Raw genomic sequence first — 8,964 nt, forward strand, 5'->3', positions numbered from 1 at the left:
TTAGTACTGTAGTGTTTCTAGATTGGCAGAGAAGGCAAGGGAGGGCGTGAGAAGGAAGTGGTGAGGGCAAGGTGCCCAGAGTCCTTCAAAGAGGTAAACAGTGGTCAGCGCCAGGCGGGGGAAATTTCTCTCTCTGGCCCTGCAAATAGAGCTGCATGCTAGAGTGATTCCCCGACACTCCTTCCGGAAGTACCCGGGGAGGCCCTCTGCTGGGACCCAGTTGTGGTCTTGACTGACCAGGTGGTTTGCATCACATCGTAGCCAGGAAGAGTCTCTCTCTCTCTCTCTTTCCTCTCTTCCTCTCCTTTTGAAATGGAATTTCAGCTTTACAAGCAGGAAAACTTTGAACAAAGTTTGGTACAAATCCTGAACATCAAAGTGCAAGGTGAAGCCGCAAGTGCTGATGTAGAAGCTGCAGCAAGTCACCCAGGAGATCCAGCTCAGACCATTCATGAAGGTACCTACACTCAACAGATTTCCAATGTAGATGAAAGAGCCTCCTATTGGAAGAAGATGTCATCTAGGGTTTTCATAGCTAGAGAGGAGAAGTCAATGCCTGGCTTCAAAGCTTCAAAGCACAGGCTGTCTCTCTCAGGGGCTAAGGCAGCTGGTGACTTGAAGTTGAAGCCAATGCTCATTTACCATCTGAAAATCCCAGGGCCCTTAAGAACTCTATGCTAAATCTACTCTGCCTGCGCTCTGTAAATGGAACAGCAAAGCCTGGATCACAGCACATCAGTTTATATAACATGGTTTACTGAATAGTTTCAGCCCACTGCTGAGACCTACTGCTAAGAAAAAAAGATGCCTTTCAAAATATTACAGCTCACTGACAAGGCATCTGGTCACCCAAGAACTCTGATGGAGATGGACAAGATTCGTGTTGTTTCCATGCCTGTTAACACAACATCTATTCTGCAGCCCATGGATCAAGGCTCATTTCAACTTCCTGTTCTTTTTTGAGAAATACATTTCATAAGGCTATAGTTGCCATAGGCAGTGAGTCTTCTGACTGATCTAGGTAAAGTGAATTGAAAACCCTCTGGAAAGGATTCACCATTGTAGATGCCATGAAGAACATTCATGATTCATGGTAAGAGGTCAAAATATCAACATTCACAGGAGTTTGGAAGAAGCTGATTCCAACCCTCACAGATGACTTTGTGGGGTTCAAGACTTCAGTGGAGGAAGGAACTGCAGACGAGGTGGAAACAACAAGAGAACTAGAAGTGGAGCTGAAGATGGGACAAATTGCTGCAATCTCATGATAAAACCTGAACGGATGAGGAATTGCTTCTCATGGATAAGCAAAGAAGGTGGTTTCTTGAGAGGGAATCTACTCCTGGTGAAGATTGTTTGAAATGACAACAAAGGATTTAGAATATTCAGTTGATAAAGCAGCAGGGTTTGAGAGCATTGACCCCAAAGTTGAAAGATGTTGTACTGTGGGTAAAGTGCTATCAACCAGCATTGCATGCGAAAGAAATCACTTGTGAAAGAAAGAGCCAACCGATGCGGCAAACTTCACTGTTGTCTTATTTTAAGAAATTGTCACGGCCAGCCCAACGGTCAGCTACCAATCAACATCAGCCGCCGTCAACATCCAGGCAAGACCCTCCACCGGCAAAAAGATTAGGACTCACTGAACGCTCAGATGATGGTTAACATTTTTTAGCAATAAAGTATTTGTTAAATTATGGTATGTAAATTCATTTTTTAGATATAATGCTATTGCACATTTAACGTACTATGGTAGAGTGTAAACATAACTTTTCTATGTACTGGGCATCCAAAAACTCAGTGTGATCCACTTTATTGCAATATTCACTTTACTGCGGTAGTCTAGAACCAACCCTGAGATATCTCTGAGGTTCGTCTGTAATGAGGTTCCTTAAGACGTGAGAGGAGGAACAAGCTTAGACAAAAAGAAGAGAAGTCTCCATTTGACCCACCCTCGGCTCCCACGTGGTGCTCCCAGTGGAGGTAACTAGAACTCGGGTAAATAGGCTGGAGATGCCTGTTTGGGGGTCTCCAGGAGGAGAAGACCAAAGGCTCTCGTCCCTGGAGCCAGCAGCCCTGTGTGATCTGCCCCAACTACCCCAGCTCTCCCGGCCAGTGTCCTGCTCTGCCTCACACCACCATGCAGATCTGGACATGGCTGCTGCCATTTGTTTAAACGTGCCAAGCTCTTTCCCACTTGAGGACCTGGTGTGGGAAGAGTGTAGAGAAACCATAAGGTGTAGGGCAGGGGGCACGCTGTTACCACCCCAGGGCCCAAGGGACATGGAGGGAGTGATCACTGGAGCCTGGAGAGAGAGCAAGCGTCACCTGGCAGCACCTGGGATCTTGGCTTGAGGGAGGGAACCAAGGAACTAAGTGCCTGACCTCATGTTTTGCCCTCACCTCCTATGGGTTCCCTTTGCCCAAACTAGACACCAGGGAGGAGAGTGGCAAGGGAGCCAGAGTCTGTTAATGTGGTCCTTACAGGTCAGCCTCTTGGTACAGAGAAGGTGGAGAAAAGGTGGAGAGCGGATCTGGAATGGCAAATGGAAAACACACTACACGAGGACCCTAGGACCCAATAAAACCCACCAAAAATATGGACTTTGGTTGAGACGCTTCCCAACCAAAAGAGCACGACTGCATGTTCAGACCTGTATTGCAAAGGCTCCTGGGAGACAAGGAAGCACCCTCCATCCCAGGGAAATCGGGTGTGTTCTAAGCCCCCAAGGACCACACAGATTGCATTTCCAAAGTATGTTCTTAGATGTGCCTCTCAAAACGAAATTCCATGTTCCATGAAAAAAAGGTATCGTAATCAAATAAGTTCAGAAAATCCTGGGTTATGCTGATTTTTCACTTCAAGGTTTCTGAAGCCCTGTACTGTTCTAGGATACATAGTTAATCTCCAAAAGGAAGGGCTTCTTGGGGGCATCTCGTGGACCACGGTGTTCTTTATGATACACACATGTGCCACCCTGAGAATCAGGCTACCATGATTCTAGCTGCAGGTCTGCCACTGCTGGGCTCTGTGGACACCGCAAGCCACTTTACCCACTTGGATCTCACCTTCCTTGTCCCCCCGAATTAAGGGGTTGATCTAAGATGTTCATATTTTTAAGATTTGTTGTCTATCCCAGAGTCAAGGTTGACCGATAACCTTGAATTTCTCAGGATAAAAAGCACGAGCCCTTGGGAGAACCTCAGAGCAACGGCTTTCTCAGAGGGCACCCTGGTGACCGTCTTCTCTCCTGGACCCAGGCCTTAGTCCTGAGTTGGTTAATCGTCATTTCTGCACAGCTCTGGTCCCTGGCAGTGACGCACGCTGACCTGAGTGCCTGCAGCGAATTACACAGCCTCGGATTCTGCCCGGTCTGGTTCTACCTCTGTGACTCACTCATCTCCATCCGTGACACTTCAGGGTTCCCCAAGGTCATCCTGCTGTGCCCGGGATCACATGTCCTGTGGTTCTGAGCTCACCAGACCTCACCAGCAGCTCCACCCATTCTGTCCTCAGCAGTTTTCTTCTAGCTGCTGATTTACTTTTTCCATACCATTTTGTTTATTCCTTATATCTTCCTCTTTTTTCCTACCAACTGTGGACAGCAGTTTCATTTTTCTTCTCTTTCTTCCCCAAACTGCCACTTCCCTCCTTCCCATCCTCTCACTGCTCTCTGTGGCTCCCCTGTATTTTTCAGGGCAAAAGTTACCATTCCCCTTCCTCCTTGGGACCTTGAAATCTAACACTTCCGTCGATTGTGACACAGTAGCAAGTTAGCTATTCACTAGGGTGACGGTAGAATTGATCTTTCAGACTGAGATACTTTTGAGTGTGAAGGAGGGTGTTGTTAACAATTATGCCAAAACAATAGGTGTAAACCAGGACTGTTGCAGGTGGGGTTTTATCGTCACCCCGTTGTGTGCAGACATATGATTTACCATACGGCTGACATTTTATATAATTTTCTCTCGAGTTGCATTTCTGTCCTAATCCTGCAGATTGGAAGCACTATTCCTGATGCATGTTTTCTTGAGTCACATGCGTTGCATGTCTGTCTCTGACAGTCCCCTAGATCAGCCAAATTTCTCCTCTAAATGACGAGCTCCCTAATTTGGAGGTTAAACCTGCCGTCATGGTCACGGTCACTGGAGTTGCCATTCAGATAACAGTAGCATCTGCATCCTTGCCTTTACCCCCCCATCAACTTCCCAGCTTTTTTTTGTACCTTCTTTATCCACCTGTCCCAACTTTCCAGCTTGGTCTGATTGTCTTTCTTTTAGTCACCTATCGCAGCCTTCACTGGCATAGCCCCAACGCCAAGAGCAAGAACTTCTGGGTCCTCAACACCCCGACCCTTACCAGCCTGCTTCTGCTGTGAAGTTTGTGCTCTTCTTCCTCAGCAACTAGATGCTTTTTGGCAAGTGTCCACACTGACTTCACCAGCCTCTGTGTATCGTTTTGATGGTAAGAGATAGAACCCCAACTCAAGCCAGTTTAGCTCCAATGGGGAATTCATTGACTCAAGGAGCTAAGAAAAATTTTGATAATGTGATGCAGCTGAGCCTGAGAAAAGACTGGAACCAGAGATATGAGTGCCCCCCAGACTGTCTGCATCTCTTGTCCTATTTGGGTCATCAGCTTGAGTCTTCCCCCTTGATGACTAACACTACCACGTGCCAGGAAATGTGGTTTCTGCGCTCCCAAGTTTTACACCTTGGTGCTGGGGAGATGGGGGGCAGCCATAGACATATTTCCATCAATTCCTGGGTATGAACTTGGGGTATGACCTCCAGGAGTCCCTGAGGTCACACCTGTCTGGGAGGGCACAGTGGGTGGAGGCATATCTCCTGTCTGGAGCATTGACGAGATCTCTGTTTGGATACAGGGGAGAGATCTCCCAACAGCTTGGTTCTTAAGGCAGGAAACAGGTTTCTTGGTGATATATGTACCCGGGTGGGTTCTGGTGCATTCTCAGATTCTTCTGCCAGTTTTTGTCGACGACTGGGTGAGAAAGAATTCATTTTGCTTAACTGGTGTGCTCGGTGAACGTCTGACATACCTTAGTGCTTTTGACACTGAGGTAATTAACCCCATGGCATTGGGTCCCCAGTCCAAAAATCCAGGCAGGAACCAGCTTGCATCTGATTCTCCATCCCTAAGTGGATGAGCTGGAGCCAGAGCGAGAAAGGCAGGGGCCGTTTCCAGGAGAATGGAGGTGCTGGTGGAGAGTCCCACAGATTCCTCTACCCTGTGTCTCCTGGACCCCACGGGCCATCCATCATCTTCCACGTTTCTTCTCCTAACCCCTGGGCGATGTGCTTTCTCCTGTTTAGTGTGCAACACTCTATCAGTGAAACTCACTCTAGTTTCCTTTTTTTTTAATTGTTTTATTTGTGATTATCAGCTGCTGGTGAGGTTGTTATTTTAGGAAGGTCCTTAGGAGTTGTCATTATATAACTGCCCGAGCTACCGCCCAACAAGCCAGAAATTGTCGGGGACACTCACCTCCACCCCGTTGTTCTAGCACAACAAACAACTTCTCGTCTCTGCCCCGCACCCATCTCCCCACTTCCTCCCCTCTGTCCCTGGCTGTTCCCTGGATTAGTCACATGCCTGTCAACTTTCAGCTGAGCTTTATCACGTGGGAAATTGATTCATTTGAGTTGAACTCCCAAGTTTCCTTCACCTTTGACACCTTTCTTTTGTGCACCTGGAGCTTCTTTCCAGATAAAGTATGATTGCTCCCTCTGGTCAAGTTGAGTGTCTCCTTCTTCAAATTTCTCTTGGGGTCTTTTCCGAGGACCTTGTTGCCCGTGTGCCCTAGATCCACAGACCCACACACATACACCCAACAGCACCACCTCCATCACCTCCACTTGATGGATTTTCCCTCTGTGCCTCCCCTTCCCTCTTTCCCTTTAGGGATCTAAACCACACAAGCCCATCCTTGCCCCAGTGGGGAGTACCTGCTTCTGCCTGTGCTTCACTCTTCTCATGGTTATTCCCGGCTACTTCTTCAGCATTCCTTCAATTTCTTCAGGATGCACTGATCCACCCCTGTTCCTGCCCAAAACCTGCCCTGCAAGCTTTGCCCTAGCGGTCCCCTGCCAGCCCTGTGTTTCATTTCCCCTCTCGCTCTGGTCCCACCTCCGCTGTGGCCTGCATGTGAGTAGTTTATATAAATGTAACTTCCTTCCACCCAGAGATTACCCCAGGCTTTTTGCTTTTTTAAACTCAAATCACAGATACAGGCACTATGCTTGAAACCCCATTCTCAACGGCACAGTTGAATTCAGAGTGTTTCCTCTTTTCTGTTGTATTTTTTAAATAACAAAGGTATTCTTTGTTGTTGTGAAAATAATACATGGTTGCAATAGAAAATTGTCAATTGAAATATTAACTTTTGCTGTCCAGTATATCTTTTCTTCTGTTTAAAAGGTACGTTTCTTTTTTAAAAAATATTGTAATCATATTACATATACAGTTGTAGATCCTCCCATTTTCACTTAATATTAAGACTTGTTCCTCAAATATTCATCATGTGTTTCTGTGTGTGAAGGATTGTTTCAGGTCCTGGAGATAGAGTGCTTTCCACCCTCCTTGAGTTTATGGGCTAATGTCGGAAGTAACAGGGCACTCATGATACTGTGCGGAAAGCATAAAATCTAGTCTTGGAGGGGGTGATCAGGAAGGGTCCCCGCAGTGAAGCGAGGTCCCACCTAAGATCTAAAGAGTTAGCAGGGGTTACCTGGCAATAGGGAAAGACTGTTCTAGGCACAGGAAACAGCATGTGTGCAGCATAGAGGGGAAAGGGCAAGACAAGTTTAAAGGCTGATTCTAGAGAGGCAATAATGGACGGTGTGAGCCAGGTTATTGAGTGTGTATTTTATTTTAAGAGCGCCAGACACTTCCTTTTGAGCATAATTAGATTTTCCTGTAAGACAACTGTAGCTACAGTCATGAAGCAGGGATCAACTCCTTTGTCTAATTATTAACCCTTCCTAATATACTTTTTACTGATAACATGAGATTCATAAGTGGAGGTTCCATCACTTACTTAATCCTCTCTCCCTGCCATTCCTGATATTTCACAGTTATAAATAATGTTGCAGTAAACATATTTCTCCTGGGTCCTCTGCACAAACTGAAACCCTTTGGGATGCTAATTGAACAGCCTCTTCTACGTACTTAACCCTATGTTTTCTTTGTTCTGACTCTAGTTCATATTTCATGCCTCCAATTCAAGCACTTAACCAGCCTACAGATTTAGCAGGACCTATTAGGACCAGTGGCTGGATAGGAGGTCCCACCTGGGCTTGACTGTCCATGTTTACCCACCCCTCCATCCACTACCAAACTTCCACGGGAGCTCTCAGCATTGCAGCAGAGACTCTCGCACATTTCACATCATAAAGAAAGCCTCATGGACAGGTTCAAGTGTGTCTCCAAAAGGAGCCGGGAGTCCCAGTGGGTAGAGAGCATGGTGGTATATTGACAGCATACACACTAACCGAAAATGGACTGAAAACTCACATCAACCCTTTCCACACACTTCCTCTTTTTCTTTGGACCTTTTTTTAGTTTCCCCAGCTTACCTCTTAAATACCATCAGTGAGCACAGGAGAGAAAGGAAGCATATGCCACCCTTCTTGAGTTGTTGGGCTATTTTAGGTCAGATGTCATGGATCCACAATTGAAGATTTGAACTAAAAGTTCTAGGAAGCTTCACACCAGTGTCATAAATTACTAAACCTCATTTCTCCAGCTTGGGTATCAAAGAGCCAAAACAAGTGTTGGAGGTTCTGTAACTATTTAGGTAAGTTGGCGTTCCTGCTTTTCCATGTTATTTCCTACTCGTTGCAACTCTTCTTGTTATTCTGTCATCTTTCTTGACCACTTAGCTTCCTCTCAAATTTTATTTTATAAATTTTATTCATTAAGGAAACACCGTTTTCATGGTTCATAATTTCTTGCAAACTATGCTTTGTACAGCCGAGATATTAAAAACCACACCAAAGTTTATAGAACTTCCAGAAACCTTATACTAATAAACTATCCCATCCTTGGTACATTTTTGGGCGTATTTTTAAATCTCTTCTAAGTCTTATTAAAACTCTACATGCTTCTTTGTGCAGAAGCAGATTGCCAGATAGAAGTCTTTCATTCACTGATTCATTCATTTATTCAAAAAATGTTTATTAAAGAACCCACTATGAGTGAGCTTTGTGATACACACTCTACTATACCAGGATCTGGATGATGTAAAGTGGGACCCGGGTCCCAGGTCTAATCTCAAACTTTAATCAAGAGTTAAGAAGATATTCAGTGTTCTGAATACCTCAGTAAAAAAAGGCGTTTTTGTACAACTTGCAAAGATGACTCTATCACAATGGCACACCTAACATAATGCCCAGAGCATATCATGTTTTAACACTCCCTTCCTCTATATGACAAAATAATTATGAAATGAAATAAATTATAGTTATGAGCAGAAAAGAAGCACAATGTTCTTTTACTGAGCTTCAACTATATAATAACCATGCTAGTAAAAATATTAAGAATGAAATAGATATTACAGTTCAAAAAACAAAAAAGTCAAATGATTAATATTTTTAATTGCATTAATTTGTTTTTTGAAAGAGGTAAAAACTGTACTTTTTTCTGTTGCAGTAGACAATAATAAATTATAGTTTCTGTTGTCCAGCCATAACACCTGCGAATCTGTCAATGACAGACTGAGCTTTGATTGATCTTCTTTGCATATTCATGTGCAATACACTCTGTGGTATGGTTGGATTTGTCCATCTTCACTATAGTTGATTGAAGAACAATGTTTATTAATTTTAATTGCAAAAAGTTTCTTCCACATGAGACACCAGGTATACAAATAGTTAGGAAAAGAATATAGTTTAGCAGAGATTCCCATAAATCCCATTTCACAATAAATTCCAGAAATGGCAACA

This window comes from Balaenoptera musculus, chromosome 2, assembly GCF_009873245.2.
Source record: "Balaenoptera musculus isolate JJ_BM4_2016_0621 chromosome 2, mBalMus1.pri.v3, whole genome shotgun sequence".
In the NCBI taxonomy this organism is placed as follows: domain Eukaryota; kingdom Metazoa; phylum Chordata; class Mammalia; order Artiodactyla; family Balaenopteridae; genus Balaenoptera; species Balaenoptera musculus.